This window comes from Lepisma saccharinum, chromosome 8, assembly GCF_977018435.1.
Source record: "Lepisma saccharinum chromosome 8, izLepSacc3.1, whole genome shotgun sequence".
NCBI classification, from domain to species: Eukaryota; Metazoa; Arthropoda; class Insecta; order Zygentoma; family Lepismatidae; genus Lepisma; species Lepisma saccharinum.
In genome coordinates this window covers 43836325-43859561 of record NC_139236.1, presented here as the reverse complement: position 1 = coordinate 43859561, position 23237 = coordinate 43836325, and the positions used below count along the sequence as shown (strand labels likewise).

At 40.3% G+C, this 23237-nt stretch overlaps 1 protein-coding gene across 3 annotated transcripts in view; it reads right to left on the bottom strand.

Moving 5' to 3' along the window:
- Eip78C (Ecdysone-induced protein 78C) overlaps nt 1–23237 on the bottom strand; it is a 398272-nt gene that overhangs the window by 124832 nt on the left and 250203 nt on the right. The gene's annotated exons all lie outside the window — the stretch shown is intronic.

The following is a 23237-nucleotide window of genomic DNA, read 5'->3' as shown; positions in this document are numbered from 1 at the left end:
GGTTCGATACCTGTGAAGGCACTGGTGGTTCGGATCCGTCCAGTACCGATTATACTCCTTTTCCGGAATGTCTGGAGTAAGAGAACGCGAACTCGTCCTTGGCGCACGTTGCAGGTGTGTGCCTCGTCCAATGAACGCGCGGGAGAGGGCGACTCGAGAAGCCAATCGCACTCTTCTCCACCTAGTCTGGCCCTGCCCACAAGCTTTCGCCTCTGCGCGTCGCTACTCCAGACATTGCGGAAGAGATGTATAGACTATCTGTGCCTTCAGTGGACTTACCAACAAAACTTTAAAACTTGCTTCTGAGTTGTAACAATCCCACTGAGTTTCAATGGGATCATTACAACTCAGAAATGTCCGTGACTGTACTGTTCACATCTCAAAACCTTGTAAAAAGAATGAAAATCCCAATATTGTATATGCTATAAAAATTATATATTTTAAATTGAAAAAGGTGTGCATCTTTTTAATAAACGTATTAGGCATGGCACCGAGACAAGCCTTGGTCTCGTGTCAACAACTCTTCCATATAGTACATCCTGGACACTGCATTATTGCAGGTTATCGAGGCTCTGGCACCTGGACCAACATCCTGTACAAGCCTCTGCAGGTTTTGTGATTGTCCCTTCATTACTTTAATTTAATCATCATTCACTTTCAACAAGACCACTGTTTTTCTTAAACTATGAAAACTCATTGCCGTGATTAGCCAAAGGAGGAAGATAAGCGACGTTATGTATACCTAGTCTGGCCATACTGTTACAAACTTTCGGCTTGGACTGTACATCTGGAAGTCAGGCTCATGAACCATGCTTGTGCTGAAGCTCACTCCTGTGAAAGAGTAAGTGTGTATCTTCTTGTGCTTACCACTGAGCAGGTCGAATATGAAAACAGAGTAGCCGTAATTGCTCTGCATATGATTGGGAAGTCGCTCACTGAGATTTTCCAGCCCCTAAAAACCCTGAAGATCAGCAAAAGGTTTGTGTATCAGACAATGCAGAGATTCACTGAGACTGGTAGCATGAAAGATCGCCCAAGAGTTGGTCGACTTCACACCGTATCAACAGCGGTGGCTGTTAAAGCAGTGCTGGCTCGCATCCGCCGAAATCCCATCCGGAAGAAAAGTGATAATGGCACAGGAGCTGAACATTTCACAACAATCAATGTTCAGGGTACTTAATGAAGACCTTGGAATTGGAGCTACCGGTGGAGTACTGGAAATTTCCTGACGCCACAAGTGAAGAAGCAGAGAGAACTGAAATCGAGACGGCTCCTGCAGCGGTACGTTGCCAATGGACGTTGCAGCATTCTCTTCACTGATAAGAAATTGTTCACCACTGAGTAAAGTTTTAACCGCCAAAATGAAAGGGTGTATGCTTCAAACTCTCGAGAAGTTTGTGAGAGAGTTCCCAAAAATCAGAAATGCCACCGGCCCTCCTCAGTCATGGTTTGGTTGGGGATGAGCTATGAGAGTTCCACCAGACCTCATTTTTGAGAAAAGGGCTTAAAACCCGTGCAAGAGTATATGTGGAAAGTGTCCTGGACGCTCTCGTGACACTGTTGAACCAAACAATGTTTCACAATGAATCCTGGATGTTCAAGAAATATTCTGCCCCAGCTCATAAGGCAAGGATGACGCGACGGTGACTGGAGACCAACCAGAGTACTCGATTTCATCTCCACTTTTGATTGGCCATCTGATAGCCATGATCTCAGTACCTTAAACTACAAACTGTGCCCAGAGCTAGAGGGGACTGTCTGTAAGAAGAGGCACCCTATAACTGAAAGTTAAAAGAGCTCCTTGACAGCAGCAGAGGTGGACTTTCCCATCAAGACCATCCGTGCTACAATAGATGCCTCGCCAGGGAGACCGAGTCTGTGTGATGGCAAAAAGTGGGCAATTTGAAAACTGATGGTGCTATTTGTGTGTAATATATGTAAGTGTAACATACTCAAAAAACATTCAAAAATCTGAAACCATATAAAATTTATTCACAAAGTAGTCTGTTACAGTATTTATCACGTGAATGGGTACAGATTCAGTAGTATACTATGAAGGAAAACGTGCATTGTAATTGATATACCATTAACGCAGAAAAATAAACATGAAAGGTTATATTACAAGCTGCATATATAATAGAAATAAGCAAATTCAAAACACTTGAGGTTCGGTTGAGAAATTGATGTTTTCAGTTCCACTAAAGTACTTCAATTTTAATTCGCTATCCATATGCCTACTGTCTTATTTGAACTATTTTCTACAATTGCGACAGCGGTGCCATCTCTTGTGCAAGAAGCGAACAAATGAGTGCTCAACACGGCTCCTAAAGCTCAGTGGCTTCAAGTACAGAAAGTTTATGAAGGACGGAAACCAAAGACACCTAAACCAGCTTCCTTCATCGCTAGCGACGAGTTCAACGCATTCGAACTGGAAATTCCACGTGGGCACTGACTCCACACAACAACAGACGAGCGTATAAATTCCAAAGATGTACATTTCCAGATTCCATGCGGCGATAAGCATCTCGGGATTGAAAAGGTCAAATATCTACATTGTAAAGCTGAGAAGAGCCGGGCAATATCGAAGCGGTGATTAACAATCCATAAAACTCGTTTGAGGAAACAATTCCAAAGGTTACTTTTACGAGGGAAGAAGCTACAGTACTTTTGGGGATTGGGATGGGGGGGGGGGGGGGGCTTCGGACAAAGCAATAGAGATGATGGAAATTAAACGTAAAGAGTTTAATTGGTGCTTTTAAACAACGAATACTCCCATACGTTACACACCAGATCCTTGGGAAAATTAAGTGCTGCCGTTCAGGTTCAGAAAACGAAAACTTAATTCGCTTTTCATGAGCTATTTGGAGCTTCTTCAGCATATTTATGATCTACTTACAAACATCTCTCTTTTTCTTTCTCTCACTCACTCATATTCTCCTCAGTATTTCCTCATCTATCGTATATTTTTTCGTCTGTAATCACGATGTTCTACACCCACACGGATACACGGAGCGGGCCGATGGCCCCTCCCAAGTGCCTACATTATGTATTTAATCTATATTTAATTTGTACATCAGTATTGTATATGTAAGCCATCCTTTATTTCATTGGTGTAAAACATTATGGATGGTTATTATGTGGCCGCGGTGGCTCAGTCGGTAACGCGTCTGGTCCCGGGTTCGATCCCCGGCCGGTTTAAATCCTGGAATTTTTCTAACGTTGGAAGCGGCCCCGGCGCCCACCCAGCGTCGAATGACATGGGTACCTGGGGGGACCCCTGGGGGGGTAAAGGTGGTCAGGGGCGTGATGCTGATCACATCACCCCTACTCACGACCGGATCAAGAAAGTGTGGGGCGTTACCCCGCACCCCCTATACGCCTTCATGGCGTCGTGCTAAGCACAGGGGAGCACTTTACCTTTATTTTTTTATGGTTATTTTGTAAATATTATAATACCGAATCTCAGTTATAATTATTATTTGTTCCTAATTCTGTACTGAGGTCTTCTGGTAATAATACCCATTTCAAATCAAATATAAATAAATGACCACCCCTATGCTTCATGTATTTTCATATTTCCTGGCTCAACTCGAAAGGGTCCTTTTTCTCTTCATAATATTTCTCCACTAATCGTCGTATCTTTCGTTAAGTTTATCACGCAAAGATAATAATGATGGAAGAAAATAATAAATATTGTTTACTTATCCGGAATTCGGACCCAGTATCCCTATTTTCACCTTGTGAACGTTAATCCTTCTAGACCACGGAGTAGTGTTATATATTGTTTACATAAAAACTATGTAAATATCGGTTGGAATGGACTTCCGCAGGAAGTACCATTCCTGTATCCGCTACTGGATGTACAGGACTGTGGACTCTAATTCAAGGATTACATTCTTGCTGAAGCCACACAATCTCAGAAGTGAGAATAATTATTACGAAGCAGGGGTCTGTAGAGTTTGCATTAAAAAATATATAAATAAGATTCCCACTGGCGAGGCTGGGCGAAACCCAGAAGCGGTTATGAAGGGACATCGACAAGTAAATTCCCATCTGAAATCACTACAATAAATATATATATTTATTGTGTGTAAAATGTGTTAATCTTTTCAACTTTTTAAGGAGTCTAATGATAATTAAGCCGACTGTTCCGTTCTTATCCAAGCATCTCAATCTTGTTCCACTAAAATAAGAATTTTCCCTATTTTTTAGATCTCATCTACGGAGTTTAGCATCTTGAGAACTGGTAGAGAAGGACAGGAACTAATATTTAGTTTAGTGATTTAAGTAAAAAGGGGTAAATTTTCCCCTAAACCCCATAATTGGCTACTGCAGAAGTTTTCCGGCCTGGAAAGACAGTAAATAGCGTTAAGATGCTGCCCACACATCACCCAATGAAAATATCGCTTTCAAGGCCTTAGCCCTCGACGAGCTGTGGACAAATCACAGACACAATCAATGTCAACCAGATGTTTTCCTCGTCTACGGTGGGGGCGCATAGTGGTTCGCATCCCACTTTAAGCTGTAGATCCAGTCCCGATTAGCCTTACTGTGCATAAAGTGGACTTAAAACACCAACTTAATCAATTTTCCCTCGTCTAGTTTGATGGGTGCAAAATGTACCGACCCACTCAAAAAAAAAAAAAAAACTCATTCATTCATTCATTCAGGTTCATAAGAACACTCATAGGGGAGGGGATGGCATTATGAATTTTTCTTACGAGTGGAAAATAAAGCGGAAATAATTATATTTAGGTTATTTTCCGTTCCTTTTCTTCTCATTGTTGTAATCGCGACGATAAAGATGAATTATGATGATGAGACACATACAATTGAACATCCTTACCCAGGGCTCGAACCTGAGACCTCTCTCCAGCTTTGAAGTGCTTTATGCTGACAACTCCGCCACAGAGGCCTGAGTATGTCGACTAACCATTTCTAAAAGACGCCCCTCACTTTCCTAACAAGCGAATACCAGGGTTCGAAATTGCTTCTCAAAAAAGCGACTCTGACTTTCAATTTGGTGCCTACTGAAATATCAGGTCGCAATTATTGGAGACTATAATTCTGAGCAGGGTGCGAAATCTCTGCAGATTGATGAGGGAAGCAGCAGACAGACACACACAGAGACACTACATTATATATATATATATATATATATATATATATATATATATATATATAATGTTATTAAATATGTGTCAATTATTAAATGATTATATTACAAAATATACAATATATTATATCGACTGTCCTTCATTCAAAGTGCAATTGCAAATTGAAGATTTGAATGTACTACTGATGCTATGAACAGTGATTTGCCTAAGGGGGGGGGGGGACAAAAATTAAGAGACATTAAGAAGATAATAGTTTCTTGTATAAAATCCACATATAAATGCTATTACATGATTTATTAATATATTTATTACTTCGTGGTTGCTAACGAAAGGCGATGAGAAAAGAAATAACAAGTCGGTCTTAATTTCTGTGTTCTGGGAATTGCTGGATTGTGTCCTTAGAGATGAGGCTCTTTGTTGTCAGTTCTTTTTGTATGTTTTCGATATTTTTCCAGTCAAGTATATTCGAATCCAAAACTAATTGTTTGTTTGTTTGTTAAAACAAAAACTCCCCCCCCCCCCTCGGACGAGTTTGGTGCGGGGGAAATTTCAGGACAAGGTCGTTGGTTGGGGCGGGGAATTCCCCCCGGGTTTCCGCACCCTGATTCTAAGCATAATAAACATGGCGGGAATGTGTTATCTTAATGTTGGAGCATATATTTTCAGATTCTTTGCTAACTTTACTTTGGACAGGTAGCTACTTTGCTAGTTAATCACGAGAGATCACTAGATTCACACGAAGTGATGTGCTGACCAAAATGTTTCACATTTCAAAATACCTTTCGATGAGAAAATAAAGGAATGGTATTTTTCTTAATAAATTCAGAGTGTAATTAGTGTAGGAGCAGATTCTGGTGTAATTTTTGACGACAAAGTTGCTGTAGCCTAATTCAATCGGATGATCTCGTGTAGCCTTACTCGTTTGTTAGTGCAGCCCATGGACATCCGGAAGAGGTAGCAAGGGGGGGGGGGGCACGGCCTTCCCATGGAAAATGAATGTCCACCTAAAAATTACATATTTCACACATAATTTCATTTCAGTCACAGTAATTTATGTTAATTATTATAAGTACGTTTAAGGAACATCATACTTTCAAACTTAGTAGTGTTTTTTAAAGGTGGCATCGCTATTATAGGTGAAAATATGCTTCCTTTTACCCCCTGCAAAAAATTACCTTACTTGTCCCTCCCTTGGAAAAAAATCCTGCGGACGTCCATGCCTAAATAGCTCGGACCAGTTGGTGTAGTCTAATTCTTGTGTGTGAACAATTGGTATATTCTAAGTCGTGTGGACGATTTGGTGTAGCCTAACACGCGCAGAGCAGTTGGTATAATATTCTAACTCAAACACAGGATAGAATACACTAACAATCAGGTCAGTTTGGGGGCCTAATGTAAATTAGTCACAAAATGGAGTCTTTTCTGAAGTCCTGGACACGTAACTAACATGTAGAAAACGGTTGTTTTATTGACAGAAATGGCTGCAGTTTCTGAAGAAACTAATGCTTTATTTTCTTTTACAAGTTTTTCCCGTGTTCACTTAAGAAATTCTACACTAAAAAAACTTGGCAACGCTGCGATTAGAACCTGCAAGATAGATCACGATAAGAAATCTTCCCTTTCCCTCTTCATTTGTTCTGAAAAGGAAGGGGAGAAGAAAAAAACCTTCCCTTGCCTGCGTGCGTGGGGTGGCAAAAGGATTTCGAGTGACTTCACAACATTCCTTCACAGAATGTTTTCACTGTTCTTTATCCGTAATGGGTTGGGGCAGGGTTTTTTTTTCCCACCTCGTCTCCCCTCACCCTGCGGGCGCCAATAAGGAAACGAGTGGTTCCGCCTAGCCTGGTATTCTCAGGGACCACGTCCTCTTCAGAGAGAGAATATTGGAACCTGTTTCGACGAAGGGTACAAAAAAATGCTCTTCTTACCTCTTCACATTAGGATTAGGGTCCTCTAAAATACCTTTTAAGAGGAGGGAATTCAGAATGTGACGTCACACCTAAGTAGTTTAATCGTGGGTCAAACATACATTGGTCAAACAGACAGAACACTCCGTTGATGGCTATGGGAACAATGTTTAATTAAAAGCATAGCCAAGTTAGGAGAAATCTGCTACTTGTTCGACAAGAAAATACTAAAATTGTGATGTGCAGCGTACTGTAGCGCCAAGATACCTGTAATTCGGAAAATATGCGAACTAAACACTTTCCCAGTGACTTTAGCCCAAGTGCGTCGCCAGAAATTTATGCAAGGGGGAGGAGTCAAGCTATTGGTAAAAGTTGAATAGCAGAAATAAGAATGGTTAAAGAAGATATTATACAATAGTAAATATTATATGCTAATATAAATAAACAAGCTTTACTCGAAATTTATTACAACTGTTATTTATTATATAAATGTGGAGACTTTACCAGACGCCGACCAACGTGGCAGAGTGTTAGCACAGTTCGCAACTATGCCAGGGATCACAGATTCGAACCCCGGTCAGGGCATGGTGTTCTTTGTGACTGTTCCTTCATCAATTCCATCAGTCGTATTCATATTCGCGATTAGCCAGAAGTGGCTGAAAAACGAATCAATCAATCAATCGATGCATCAGATGCGGAAATATTCAAGACAACTGTTTCTAATTATTATTATTATTATTATTATTATTATTTATTTTTAGATTTCATACATTTAGTGTATTGAAATTCACAATTATTGTATCTTGTTATTAACGTTTACACATCCCGTTCAAGAAAGCCTTTAAAAGTTAGGGGGAAATTTTACCTCTCAGCTAAAACTATAATTTTTGGAATTATGAAAAGTATGGAACGATTTCTTCCTTGGATTAAGTGGTAGAATATGAAAGAATAACCTGGTTTTCCTGTATCTTTCATTTTTTTTCGATTTAACACATTTTTACTTTGGTTATTCTGTTCGAATACTAACTAAATGTTTTTTACTTTAGTTATTAACAATAAAAATAGCAAACTTTGTGATTTTTTGTAATTTGAATTGAAACGATGCAAATTTTGAAGAGATTGGTTGACGGACCCGTTCGATTACCCTAGGGCCTCCCGATGGCGCAGTGGTAGCGTCGTCGCCTTGTAATCAAGGGTTCCCGTGTTCTATACCCGGTGGAGGCATACATTGGTACGGATCCCACTTTAAACTGAAGGTCCAGTCCCGATTAGCCTTACTGTGCATAAGGTGGATTTAAAACGCCAACTCAATCAATCAATCCATTATATCCCCTTCCCTCGCTCATGTAGTAGCCTTCAGTTGTTATACACTTGCAGGACACTACCTTTGTTGCGAGTGTGTGCCAGTCTTGTGGAAAGTCAGTCGTGTTTCACACTCAGTTGCTTGGCGTTTTACGCAGGGGATGGGGGGAGCGAAATGGGCTTGGCAACTGACAAAATGGAAAAGATGTACTTACGTGACTTTTTTACTTATTCATTGTAAAAAGCAACTTTTTGCCACGCAAGACCCGTGTTCGATACCCGTGGTTGCTGATCTCCAGTTGGAATGTTTTTCGTCGATTTCTTACACAGGCTGCTCTGGGGCTCACCAGACCTCACAACAATGCGTTCCGGCGTGGGATGTTCAAGGCGGCAGGAGCGTGGTATTGATCACATCTTCACTATTAATAAGGCCGGAGTGGAGAGTGCATTGAATTCTACGTCACGTGGTCCTAGGCTATGAATAGAAATAAATTTACCAACTCATGAAATCAGGTTGCCAACTCATAAGAAATCAGGTTGCCACAAATCCACACACACCCAACACCACCCTCATCTGAAGTGTTTCAGAAATATTCAATTTGACACTAAAATGTTCCCTTACATTCCACGAAAAGGAACATACACCCCAGACACGGCGTAATGCACAGAGATTGTGATTTGGTGTTTTAAGTCCACTTTATGCACAGTAAGGCTAATCGGGACTGGACCTACAGTTTAATGTGGGATCCGAACTACTTGTGCCTCCACCGGGTATCGAACCCGGGACCCCTCGATTACAAGGCAATGACGCTACCACTGCGCAATGTGGAAGGCCCTAATGCACAGAGAATACGTTTAAAATACCGTAACGAAAATATTGACAATGCAGGGTAATATCAGCTGTAAATAGGGAAAAATATACACTACAACTAAATCATAACCTGTGTGTTGCCACACTGGTTGCACGAATAGGCGTCGAGGTTGAACCAGTCTGGAAATTGGCAACGTTCATCTTCAATTACGGAAAAAGCAAACGTATTACTACTTCGAGAGTCAATAAAAGAAATTACTTACTTTGATTAATATTCCAACAGAATCACCATAAGGCGTGTGTTCGAATAATTAGGTGCAAAATGCAGGATTCACGAGTTTTCATAATTCAGGAAATTGAAATTTTTCAGAACGTAAACTTTGTGACAGGTTTATCATGGTCGAAGTTTGTAAAAGTTAATAACAAATAGAGTAACTATATTAACGGTATGAAATGTGAAAAAAATAAAGAACGGCAGTTGTGCTGGATCACTCATCTGGCATACCAATTAGGAGTGCTTCCAAGAATGTAGATATATATATTTTAAAAAATCAGAACAAAAAAATATAATTGTTATGAAAATATTTATACTGTTCAGTCGGAACAAAGGTTGCACTTGCGGTTAGAACGATAGAACAGTCAATGCAGGCACGTAGCCAGGGGGAGGGATGAATCATATAAATATCTAGGGTGTTGTGGTAATAATTTTACTTCCATAGTGAGATTAAACATCTTGCATAATAAATTGTAATATACTGAGAAATCAACCTTCAGGACTTCTGTTGATTAGGGATGAGCCCCCTGCCCAGAAATACAATTTTGTCTACGGGCCTGAGCGAATGACACCTCGATACAGGTTCCCTAGCCACAATATTCTCGCAGTCTTTCCAACGCAGCAAATCGAACAATACAGCATCGATAAACTTGGCTGGACAAGGGACTTTTGGCCAAAGACAAACAGACTCCCGGAAAGATTGTCAGCGGACGTCAATCCCTAACTTCCTCCTCCAGTGTTTTGGTAGATTCTCCCAGCCACGTCTGCCAGGAAGGCAGAGGACGAGTTCCTCCTGCTGCTTGTTGCCGCCGGCGATCGCGGCCAATGACCCTCTCGCTCCTCCCCTTCCGATTTCCCTCCCCCGCTCGCAAGTGGCTCCATCTATCCGTAGGAAAAGAACCGTCCACAAGCGATGGGAAGAGCTGCTGCTCGTTTTTCACGACTGAATTAGTTCATTCGCAGGAAACGTTCGAAAGATTAAGCGTAAATGTATATTTTTCACGCTTACTCTCCTTTGCATTCATTTTCTTCGCTCTTATACCTTTTCGTGCATATTCCGGTACTCAATTTTGGTGATATTAGCTAAGTAATTATTGTTTTCTTCGCGGTTCGTGTCTCATTCCCCCTAGGTTAAAACAAGCATAAAAGTGACTTGAATTGAATAAAATGCTATGATATTCTTTCTAAGAATCTGAGCGAATTTCAAGAAAATCAATTGCATTTTTCATTTTTTAAAAAAATGTATAGGTATATATATAGGGGAAGAGGGACAAATATGAAATAGGGGTACAAATATGGAATACCATTATATCTCGCCTGGTAAGTGTTGCACTCTAGCAAGAACTACTTGAAAAGCTGGGCAGTGTCCCGCACCACCACAGGAAGCAGTTAGTTTGCATCTCGAGGTTGAGAACTAATTAAGGAAGAAGAGGGTAGTTTCTCACATACATTCTTCAAAAAATGTGCCATTGAATGGTGAAAAACAAAATGGTATTCCATATTTGTCCCCCTTCCTCTATATATATATATATATATATATATATATATATATATATATACTTCCGTTTGCTAATGACTGTGTATATTGTAAAAAATTCAAATAAATTTCTTCAGGCCGTGAAACAATAATTCTTCAAGGTGTTCTTAGGGAGATTTCACACCCTAGGGGCAAGCGACATGGAGAATTCACACGGCAAGCGACACGAGTCCATTAGTCTAAAGCAAAACATTCATTGCATGCGCGAACAGCAGCACGAGGCACGGCCCAGTCCGAGCAACAAGCGACACGTGCAGCTTGCCGTTATCTTTTCAGTTCGAAAGGTTGCATTGATTACTAAGGATTCGTTTCCAAGCGTCACGTGTTCTGTGTGAAATCTCCATTAGAGAACTACCTCGTGTGGTGTCGTCGATGAAAGAGTAAACTTTAATGAGGACATACGTAGCAGCTATCGCTACAAGTGTCTTGGTCTTCTGTACAGGTTTACTGAAATCAAGAATCAATCATCTATCGACATATTTTTCAATTCTTATGTCTCTCCTTTTATAATACAGCTTCCCTTTCTGAACCAAGGCGGTTAAAATCAACTTTTCCAGGATTTATAGGTACTGTCAGTTCTCCATTCTTCCCATTGCTCGTCAGAGAATATCTTTTCTTAGACACTTCCGTGAAGCAGATATTATGCCTCTCTTGGATATATATATACCAGTGGCATACTGAGTCCAACATCTGGGCTATCTCACTATGTCACGTGATCCTAGGCTATGAATAGAAATAAATTTACTAACTTCTAAGGAATCAGGTTGCCAACTCATAAGAAATCAGGTTGCCAACTCATAGGAAATCAGGTTGCCAACTCATAGGAAATCAGGTTGCCAACTCATAGGAAATCAGGTTGCCAACTCATAGGAAATCAGGTTGCCAACTCATAGAAAATCAGGTTGCCAACTCATAGGAAACCAGGTTGCCAACTCATAGGAAACCAGGTTGCCAACTCATAAGAAAACTGGTTGCCAACTCATAAGAAAACTGGTTGCCAACTCATAAGAAATCAGGTTGCCAACTCATAGGAAATCAGGTTGCCAACTCATAGGAAATCAGGTTGCCAACTCATAGGAAATCAGGTTGCTAATTCATAAGAAATCAGGTTGCCAACTCATAAGAAATCAGGTTGCCAAGTCATAGGAAATCAGGTTGCCAACTCATAGGAAATCAGGTTGCCAACTCATAGGAAATCAGGTTGCCAACTCATAAGAAATCAGGTTGCCAACTCATAAGAAATCAGGTTGCCAACTCATAAGAAATCAGGTTGCCAACTCATAGGAAATCAGGTTGCCAACTCATAGGAAATCAGGTTGCCAACTCATAGGAAATCAGGTTGCCAACTCATAGGAAATCAGGTTGCCAACTCATAGGAAATCAGGTTGCCAACTCATAGGAAATCAGGTTGCCAACTCATAGGAAAACAGGTTGCCAACTCATAAGAAAACTGGTTGCCAACTCATAAGAAATCAGGTTGCCAACTCATAGAAAATCAGGTTGCCAACTCATAGAAAATCAGGTTGCCAACTCATAGGAAATCAGGTTGCCAACTCATAAGAAATCAGGTTGCCAACTCATAAGAAATCAGGTTGCCAAGTCATAAGAAATCAGGTTGCCAAGTCATAAGAAATCAGGTTGCCAACTCATAGGAAATCAGGTTGCCAACTCATAAGAAATCAGGTTGCCAACTCATAAGAAATCAGGTTGCCAACTCATAAGAAATCAGGTTGCCAACTCATAGGAAATCAGGTTGCCAACTCATAGGAAACCAGGTTGCCAACTCATAAGAAAACTGGTTGCCAACTCATAAGAAAACTGGTTGCCAACTCATAAGAAAACTGGTTGCCAACTCCAGAATCAGCATCATCATCTCACTGATATGAATAATAATATTTACAATTTCTGATCGCTTTTTCTCCTGAATTTTATTCTCTAGGCTTCAGGCTTTACAGATACCCTAGAATATACGCTCCTGATAGCCACAACACACTCGCCTTGAATAGCAGCCTGATTTTAGCGCTGAAGTGTTGCTAAACTGAAACTGTTACATATGAAAACAAAGGCACTCGATTCCTCAACGTTCCACGCGATGATACTACAGAAAGCGTAACCGCCGCTCATCAATCATTTGTGTAAAGAAACGCTTCGTTTCTTTGCTGTTTTTTTTTTTTTTAATTTAGTTTTCTGCCGCTCGCAAAGAAGTCGCTGGATACAGCTGGATTGAGAGATATAAAAATTTTCTCAGCATTGATTACTGCGTTCTATTATATTTAAAGTAGATGCGCAACATTTTATATTGTTGTTTAATTAGGAGTATTTTAATAAAGATTCATAATACTTAGAGGCACATATTATTGGTAAAAAATAAGCCAAGTTTCGATACAAAAACTGAGTCAATTTCAGGTTTAAAAGCTGTAAATAAAATAAAATTTCGCTGTTATAGTGGTGAAAAAATGTTATATAAAATGACATTTTGGTTTTAAAATTGTGAATATAATCCTAAATTTGATTTAAAAACTGCACTTACTACACAAAATAAACATATCCCTTCTAATAGCACATTTATGTTGTTATCAGAATATTAAGTAGTCCTGTATAAAGGGTCCATTTTTGTTTCTCAAATATTTACAGCAGAATTAATCAACTTTCCGTGAATTGCATAACTCGCTGGATAATTTTGACTTCTGAAAGTGTCGCGTCGGTAAATAAACTTAACTCTACATTTCGTGTTTAAGAGTCTATTTCGCATTTTCCAGTTCATTTCGCATCATAAAAATGGTAGGAAAATGCACCTTACACCTTCAGAAACATGAAAAATTAACATTAGAAAATGTTATTTCACATTTTGTGTGAATTGTGTATAATTAGTAACTACTGCAGTGTAAATTATCCAATAGAGCACAGAAATAAGCGTGCATTTCAAACCTATTGTGGGAAGACAATTTTGCTTTAGATTTTATACAGTAAAGGGAACATGTGCACACATGATGAGGGCATATGGAGTGATGTGGATATATAGAGCTCCATATATTCTCGATCTCGGCCATAGTTGGGATGATGTGATCAGCATCACGCCCGGCCGTCTTTACTCTCCAGGGTTGGCCCCAGGTACCCAATGATACGAGGCTGGGTGGACCCCAGAGCCGAGCAGAAACAAGGAAATAGCTGAAAAATTTCCTGGTCCAGATCACATGGCCCGGGATTGGAACCCGGGTGTTACGCATGGTAGCCAGATGCTATACCAACTGAGCTACCGCGGCTCAGTTGTTTTCTACAGTTAAGATTCAAGTTACATTGTTTTGTTGCAGAGGAGGGAGTGCACTTGAGGAAATTTTAATATCAGTTTCGCTATGGTTGTAGTGTTGCCCACGGGACGAGACGGGACAGGCTTTTAAAAATTCGAGACGAGACGGGATTGATCATGTGTCCCGAGACAAACGAATATTTTCGAGACGAGACAGCATTTCACAGCATTTCCACGAGACGAGACAGTCCAAAGTCTCGTCTCGTGGGCAACACTATATGGTTGCGATAACGGTCAAGGAGTTTTTTAGGTGTGAATATTAAGAGAGACACAGAGAAAAACAATAGTGCAATTCAAGTTAGAAACACTATGTCCCAAACAGGGGCATGGGGAGGAAGGAGGTGCCAAAATCTATTCTCTCTCCGCGCGCGATATTACAGGGAGGTTATTTCAGTCGTTCACCGCCAGCGTGACGGCCGTTCCGCGGACTCTTCATGCAACAGGTCCCGGCAAATTGCGTTCAGGAAGTCCGTAACAGAAACCGCTTGTTTTGTAATGTTTCCACTTTTCACAATTACAGTTACAATTACAATTGAAATAAGCACGTACCTTGTCGCACGGATGCAGGAAAAGGTGTCCTCCCAAATACAAATATTTCCGGCACCTTATTTCTGACATCTAATCTTAGATTAGACATCGCTACTTTATCCTCAGTTGACAGAAAGGGAAGACAGCATCCCGGCGCATAAAGCAAACCGAAAGCGTAAAATGATATTTAAAAGTAATAATAATGATGATCACTAACCTCCTGTGTTATAAGAGATGTTGAAAATGACTTCCTTCAACAGCAATACAACACGTTTCTTAGGTTCAAGAGATCCTGTCTATCGTAATCCCTGACCACTTTTCTGCAAGAATTCGTTTTCACGTAATTATCGTACATAAAAACTCTATGTTCAAGACTATATTTGTTTAACGACATAAGTAATGAATGAATATCAATTAACACACAATAAAGCACTGGCCACGAGTAAGCACATTACAATAACACAGTATAAGCAACACGCGTACTGTTGAACGCAAACAGAATTGAACATGAACGAACACTGACGTCTGGTAGCCGACAGTGTTGCTAACCATTTTTCGGCAATGTCCCTACAGACGTAGTCAAAATGTCCCTACAACTGACCAAATGTCCCTACGCCAAGTAAAGTGACTAAAAAAAAAACACCTCATGAGCATGTAAACAGAAGATAAAATATACACATTTACTTACCAAATCTTTCTGCTCGGTGCTTCCACAATTAATGAAGGAGCGAATTTACAATACAGGACCTCTCCCCGATTTTTTGTAATATTTCGCATACTCACTAATTGAGGCCTCCTAATCACGAATTTGAAGTTAAAATTTGGGGGGTCACGTGTAGAAATTGCAAAATAAGTGACATTGAGTGGTCCGCGATCGGCACGATTGCTTATTATTTACCGGAAGATTTTGTGTTTCCAATACTTAAAAAACGAAATATACATTCCTGATATTACTACGACCCCAAATTTTAACTATGTTTGCCTATCCTAACCTAACCTAACCGTACCTGAATGGTTCGTGGGGCTATCCGTCAATGGTTTGTTGGGCTACCCGTGCATGTTTTTTTCGAGCCCAAATTTTAACTATGTTTGCCTAACCTAACTTAACCTAAACTTACCGAGAATGGTCAGTGGGGCTATTCCTGAATGGTTTTGCGGTAATTGTGATTACGAACCGATAAAAAATATTATTTTCGTAGCACTTTAACGGCAAACGTTCATCATCGAAGACGCCATTTTCGTATCCTGCAATTTTATGATTGATGTACTGTTGCCAAATTTACCTGTAATCAAATCAGTTCTTCTACATCGTGATTGTCGCTGTCACATGTAAGCACGTTCTTTGGGCAATATACTGAAATCCATAAGTTTATTAATTAGCCCACAGCCATCCTCCTGCACACTCCACCTAACAATCTGTACAACATTAACAACTTTTTTACTGTTCTCTTCCGCCATTCTTACACGATCCATGCTCTCCAAGTATGAAATCAACAGTGTGGCAACGCTGTAGACAGCGTAACTAATTTTAATTTGTTCATATCAACAAATATGGCTACCATACTTGTATACGGAGAATCATTGCGAGAATTGAAAAGCTTATTTTACAACTTCTACACGTTAATGAACATTTTTTCCCCCCTCACCCCAACATGTTAACTTGAGATAAATAATCACGAATAATTATTTCGTGAGTATAAGACGTAGCATAGAAATTACAGAAGGGTCCGGTATTGTAAATTCTTGCCTTAATGAATAATAGGGGTGTGATGGACAGAATTTTTTGGGTCGGGACGGGATCGGGACGGTAATTTTTTTTAAATCCCGACATTCGGGACTGAAAAATTTGCAATTTCCCGACCAAGTCGGAAAATTTTCTGGACGGGAAATGTTCGAAATTTCCCGAAGCACTGGAAATCTCGAATTTTACAAGTCATTTTCACTTTAAGTGATTGTTTTTGCATTTCTAGAATAAAAACTTACAACTTTCGATAAGTTCCAGAAACTTACAAGGCAGAAAACGTCGAGAATTAACGACTTTTTAAAGTAAAGAATCCAGCACACCCCTAATGAATAACGTTGAGTCGTTTACTGTTGATTATGTTATTTGAAGTCATACATGCTGCTGCTGTGAAGAGATAGATGTTGGTTGGTGATGCTGTATTTCCTGCATTCTTTAACAATTTTGGTCCCATTTTATTTCCCTTTTTTGTTTTTGTATCACTTAACATTGAAAATATTCTTTCCGTTTCCGCGTTAGAATGCGGCAATGTTAGCACTATTTTCGCGAGAGTGGAAATGTTTTCAAAAAGGAACTTGCCTTGAAATTTTTGGTAACCGATAACATGTTCCAAAATTCTGATGGAGATCTGTTAGTTAGTTCTTTTTTCTCCTCCTCGCTAAAGTATCCAGATAAACTAATTCATAAAATGTAATTTACCAAGATTGAAAAAAGTACCTACGTTTTCCCTCATTTGGCAAAATCTGTCCCTACGTTCCTACGCGGGCGAAATTTAGTGAAAAGTCCCTATGCGTAGGGACATGTCCCTACGGTTGGCATCACTGCCGACACGTGCAGTATGAAGCGCCCTCTCGCGGCTGACAACTCACCCAACCCCCGATAAGCTGCAGGCGCTGTCGCGACAACTGAGAATAAAGTAGCGATGACTAATCTAAGATTAGATGTCAGAAATAAGGTGCCAGAAATATTTGTATTTGGGAGGACACCTTTTCCTGCATCCGTGCGACAAGGTACGTGCTTATTTCAATTGTAATTGTAACTGTAATTGTGAAAAGTGGAAACATTACAAAACAAGCGGTTTCTGTTACGGACTTCCTGAATGCAATTTGCCGGGACCTGTTGCATGAAGAGACCGCGGAACGGCCGTCACGCTGGCGGTGAACGACTGAAATAACCTCCCTGTATAAATCTCAATCTTGCAATGTCTGAATTGTTTTGGCTGTTGCAATGTAATGTGTCCCTGCATTTGCTGACGAGGCAAATAACCCTCATGCTGACGCACCCACATCTGCTCAGTGGTCGACTTTCTATCTCGCCACCAAACGTCCCCACGTTCGTGTCTCGGCCCGGACGTGGATACTCTTTGCGAGTTTCCCATCTTGAATTTCAAGTTATTACAGGCACTAAAAACCTCTCAAGTAGGCAGGCAAATAGGCACAAAAATGATTAAAATAGGAACCGAAAAAGGTACTACAAAATAAAATGGCACCCTAAAATAAAAATGCGCTGAAATGGGATAAAAACTCTGTCGTTAAAACTCACTCCTTTGCATGTTTTTATGACTTTTTTTTATATTTTACGTTGCTTTCCCGCCATTTTGCCTAATCGTGACGATGAGGATGAAGGACGATTAATGAAACTGATAAAAGGACATTGACAAGGAACAACGCCCTTGCCCAGCTCAGGAGTCAAACACGGAACCTTCTGTGTACTGAATAATTCCTACAAGTTCTCAGCTGGAAAGAGAAGGGGCGGATTGGTGTCGTTTTGTCCAAGTATGAGTCACCAGTCAGTTTTTGAATTAATTTTGCTTACCCTGATTTGAAATTTCCAAAGATCTGACATCCCATGCGACCGTCAAATCTGGCAATACTAGATTTCGGTCAGTTCGACATAAACAAAAACCGCAGGGAAAGCCAAAGGTGCGTAAAAAAAGCTAAAGCAAGCAAAAATTGAAGAATAGGCATTTAGGCACGATTAAGCCAAATAGGCGCTAACCTTAAAATATACATTTATAGGCGTTTTTGGACTAGAACCACCATGAAACTAACTTTCAACATTGAAGCCTATATTTTGCTACAAAGGGATAAAAAAAGGGAAAGAGGCAAAAATTTGCACCCTAATCATCACTCATTCCATCGTCGCGATTGGTCAAAGTGGCAGAAAAGGGACAAGAGCACTGGCGCACCCGCCAATTCAAATCAATGAACAAACTCGGCTGAGAGAAATTAAATTCTGATGAGTCGGGAGAACTTGCCTGTTCTGTTCCGTGTCACCCTTGAAAGCATTGTCTCTGGGATCGGCTTTCTCTGGCTTCCCTTGGCCTTGCCTCGCCACTTTCCCTCTCTGCCCGTCGCAAGGTCAATGTCAGGGCTGGTGAAAGCGACACGCGGAAGCGGCCTTCTATTCACTGCCTCCACCTTTCCTCGCACGTCGACTGCTCCTGGTCGCTCAAGAATTACGCTGACCCACAAGAAGGTACAGTATGGGACCTACCAGGGGATTAAGAACGTGCGTCGGGAGGGGGTCTGGTCAATCCGCTCTTTGATTTAAGGTTACAAGGATAAGAAAGTTTGTCAAGTATTCGAACAGATAACAAAAGTAAAAACTACGTTGTTTTCATATTTTACCATTTAAACCAAAGAATAAATAGTTTCACAGTTTTCAAAATTCTAAACATAGTGTCAGAGGTCACATAATATAAACTTTATGAGTAAAAAATTCTCTTAAGTCGAGCCACCCTTTCAGCCGGTGAGGGGACCCTCTGTTGCATCAATTAACTTGCAGTCAAACAACCAATTAGGCCTACCGCTTGGGCAAGAAGCGGCAACCTTAAAATCCCTCCTCCCAGAAGCAGCCAGCAGGAAAACAGGATTTTGTCAAAATCTGTTGTGTGACACCGGTTAATATGGCGACTCCAGTGTGACTTTTAACGCTGTATCCTGAAGGGGGCGTGCAAAGTCAATAACATAATAACTATACATTTCAGTACACTAACTATATCCAGACTCTTTGCATTTCTGGAATATGGAAACCCTTTCGAAGGAAGTAGCCTCCTTAACCTAATATGATTCTGCCTAAATAACTTATGTGGGTTTCAATCAAGTCGCAAAAGACGGCAAAGTTGACAGGATCTTTAGCCCACCGCGTGCATTTCGAAGTTACAAACCTATCCCAAATAGTTTGTAAGTCCTATCTGCATATGCACATTCAACATAATGTCGCCAGGAATCTAATTATAAAGCATCATAAAACTGTTTGCGATAAAACAAGGATTGCCTTTTCTACCTGTGTTTTTTTATATATTGGTTGTAATTCTGCATAACCAATTCCAAAATAATTCCTACAGATTGACTGATTTGATTAATTTTAACGTCGCTATTGTCACTTTTGACTAATCATGACTATGGGAATGAATGGTGACCAGTCCAGATGAGATGAATGAAAGGATAGCACAAAACGCAAACCTCACAAAGGACGCCAGAGCCTCGTTCACCTACGGAATGATGCAGTGTCCGGGGTGTACTACATGGAAGAGAAGTTGTCATTTTAGGGTCTTGTGTATTGCGTACATTTTTTTTTCCAGTACTGACAGTAATACTGACATAAATAAAGGCTATTGCATTGGACTTGATCCAAGTTGATCGGATTACTGGCATATATGTGTCAATAGATAAATTCCAAAACCTATAGATTGAAAATGGACTCTCTCGACAGTTACGCCTACAAGCACTGTGCAAAAATTAGATGGGGTGACACCCTCAGATTCGGAAACAGCCCAGCGTGAAGGTCGTTGATCGAATCCCACGCAAAGCCCCGCGTTCCATTTCAGCGAACGCGAGGTTCGGTTCCGGATATGATTCCGCACAAAATTCTATGCGCACACTGTGCGGCACCGCTCTCAAGAGTTTTTGGAGGAGCTGCAGGATGTTGACAACCACAACGCTCGCGGCAATATGCTCCCAACTCTCTTCCAACAATCGCTTACTTTCTGAAGAAAAAAATTGAATAAAATTCTCATTCTGGTCAGTAGAATCAAGCAAATTCGGTACAGCTCGGGTTTCTTTCTATAGTCAGGTTGCAGAGCAAAATATTCTCAGTCTTGGGGCGGAAGGGATAAGACCATTATTAGGGAGACCGAGATGATTTTGGTAACATGTTTGGATTTATGCGTTTGCAGCTTTGGAGCGAGTCTAACTCCCAAAACAACCAATCAACAAGCGAGCGGCTGACGTAATCTCAACCCAGCATCTATCGCTAACCCTCTTGTTCACGCTATAAGCTGATGGGAGGCTCGCTAACTAGACCCCCGCAGTCTGTTGAGATGTTCCGGAAGTAGCGGGACTGGACCAAAAAATAATCATAAATTACTCCTTTGAGGAAACGTTTAAGTGACTCTAGATGGAACTATTATAATAATATTACTATTTTTGAGTGCCATTAAGAATAAATTTGGGGCTGCGAAATATAAAACAAGAGGTGTGCACGAATCTACTCACACCTCCCTTGCAATGCCTATGACGCAAAAGTCCTTTTGTGTTCTTCAGTGTGGTGCTACCCGAGCGCAGAGGGGACAGTGATAAAATATTTAATAAATCTGCAATTAACATAAAACGAAGGAGCGACAGCCCTCTTGACATCGTCTTAATGAACACAGTATGCAAGAAGCAGGCCTGGATTTGTACTGTTCATGTGCAGGGCCCAGGTTAACATAACCCCAAATACAATTTCTATTATTACTTTCAGGCCAAGTTGTGTAAGATAGCGAGTTTTATTTGTTTTGTTTTTTTCATTTTGTGATCTTTTTCAAAGCACTTTTCTCCCAGTGGAGGCCCGTTTAATGACGTGACTGTAGCTCCCTTCCCAAGAACCCTTAAATCAGGACCTGGCGACTACAGAAAAAAAAGGATGAAAAAACACATACGAAAAAGTGTCTTGACAGACAGTGGGAATAACAGATAATAGATATGCAGTAGCGATGCCTGAGTATTATTGATTAACTCAATGCACCATTTTCATTGTGAAACTTCATTGTTTCATTTCGATGTTTAGTTTACATTTCCTTTTCCTACAAGTTCAAAGCCCATTTGATTCATTCATTCCTTTTTTTTTTTGGACCTAACAGCTTTTATGCCGGTTTTTTGTCCATTACAATATACATGTAAAACATACGTAATTTTTTTTACATTAAAATTATCAGATCAGATATTAGATTTAAAGAGAGAGAGAGAGAGAACTTCCCCTTTTACAATTGTATGTTACACTTCCTTAAAAATGTTAAACTTCTAACCCAACTGAATTGACAACCAAACTTGACAAATTTATTGGAAACTGAACCTTTAGATTATATACAAAGTTTTATACAAGATATTTCTCTCTCTCTCTCTCTTATACTTTGGGCTTTCCAGTATATCAAAGCCTATTGATGAGTAAAGCTTATGACCTTATATACTTGTCCAAGATTGTCAGTAACAGGTAAGTCAATGAAGAGTAGTGGGCCGGCATTGGCTGACAAGAAATGACGTCATGTTTCGAAAGTGAATTATGGATTTTTTTAATAGACCAGGTCTAATAATAATAATGAGGAACACAAGAAGCTACTATAGTATTCATTAATTTTATCCCTCCAATCAAGTTTTATCTTAACATGAATGTCAGAAATGATTCAGACGTCCTATTGAGGAACAAAGCAAAGAAGGGTTGAAGTTGACGAAACTATGGAGACTTAAAATGCGGTGCATTCGCCTCGACAACAAAATGGCCGGGAGTTGGAAATGATAATCGCTGGATTAATGTTTAAGCCAGCTGAGCGTAATACAAGCATACATAAACAGAACGATCAACCTACACAAGGAGGAGCGAACGAGGAAGTTGTCACGGTGGAACAAACACAAAGCATGTGTGGAAGGAGTGAGTGTCCTGGAGTGTAAATAGTGGCATCCATTTCTGCATGCTTCCTAAAGTAGTGGTGCAGTTTAAAGAAGAAAAAAAAAAGAAGCATTTTGCATATATGAAACAAGTAGAACAATGACTTTCAGGGTTCGGTGGCAAGGCGTGACGATATGCACACGGAGTTACGTCACCCGGAGGAGTTCTTGCATTTTATACGTCACGACATGCATTCAGATTGGGGGTGATGTGTTTGGCACCAGGCTCCGACCGCCCGTGGCTTCTGGGGCCCAGCTATCCACTGATGAGAGCAGTAAAGTTGTTCTTGATTATCTTGCCTGAGTTCACCTACCGCGGGAATCGAACTTACATCTCCCGAGTAGCAGTCAGTCGACATACTTACTGAATCTCTACGGTTTCTGGTCCTTGTGTACGGGTATTATGTTTGGAACAAATATGCAAGTTAACCAATTTTGATTTCTTAAAAATATAATATTTAAAAAACGAAAACACGGTCGATTTCTGCATTTCATATAAACTTCAAGGTAAAGCCAAACATTATCATCATCACAGCTATTATAATTGCCGGCCTCTGTGGTGGAGTGGCTATCACAGAGACGCGCTACGACGCCAGGGACCCGAGTTCGAATATCGGCCTGAGAATGGGTGTTCTTAGTGAGTATCCCATCATCAATTTCATCATATTTATCACTCATTCCCATCGCCGCGATTAGCCAAAATTGAGAGAAAAGAGACGTAAAATAACCTAATTCAATCAATAAGTATTATTATTATTATTATTATTCAGTAATGGTTATCAATAT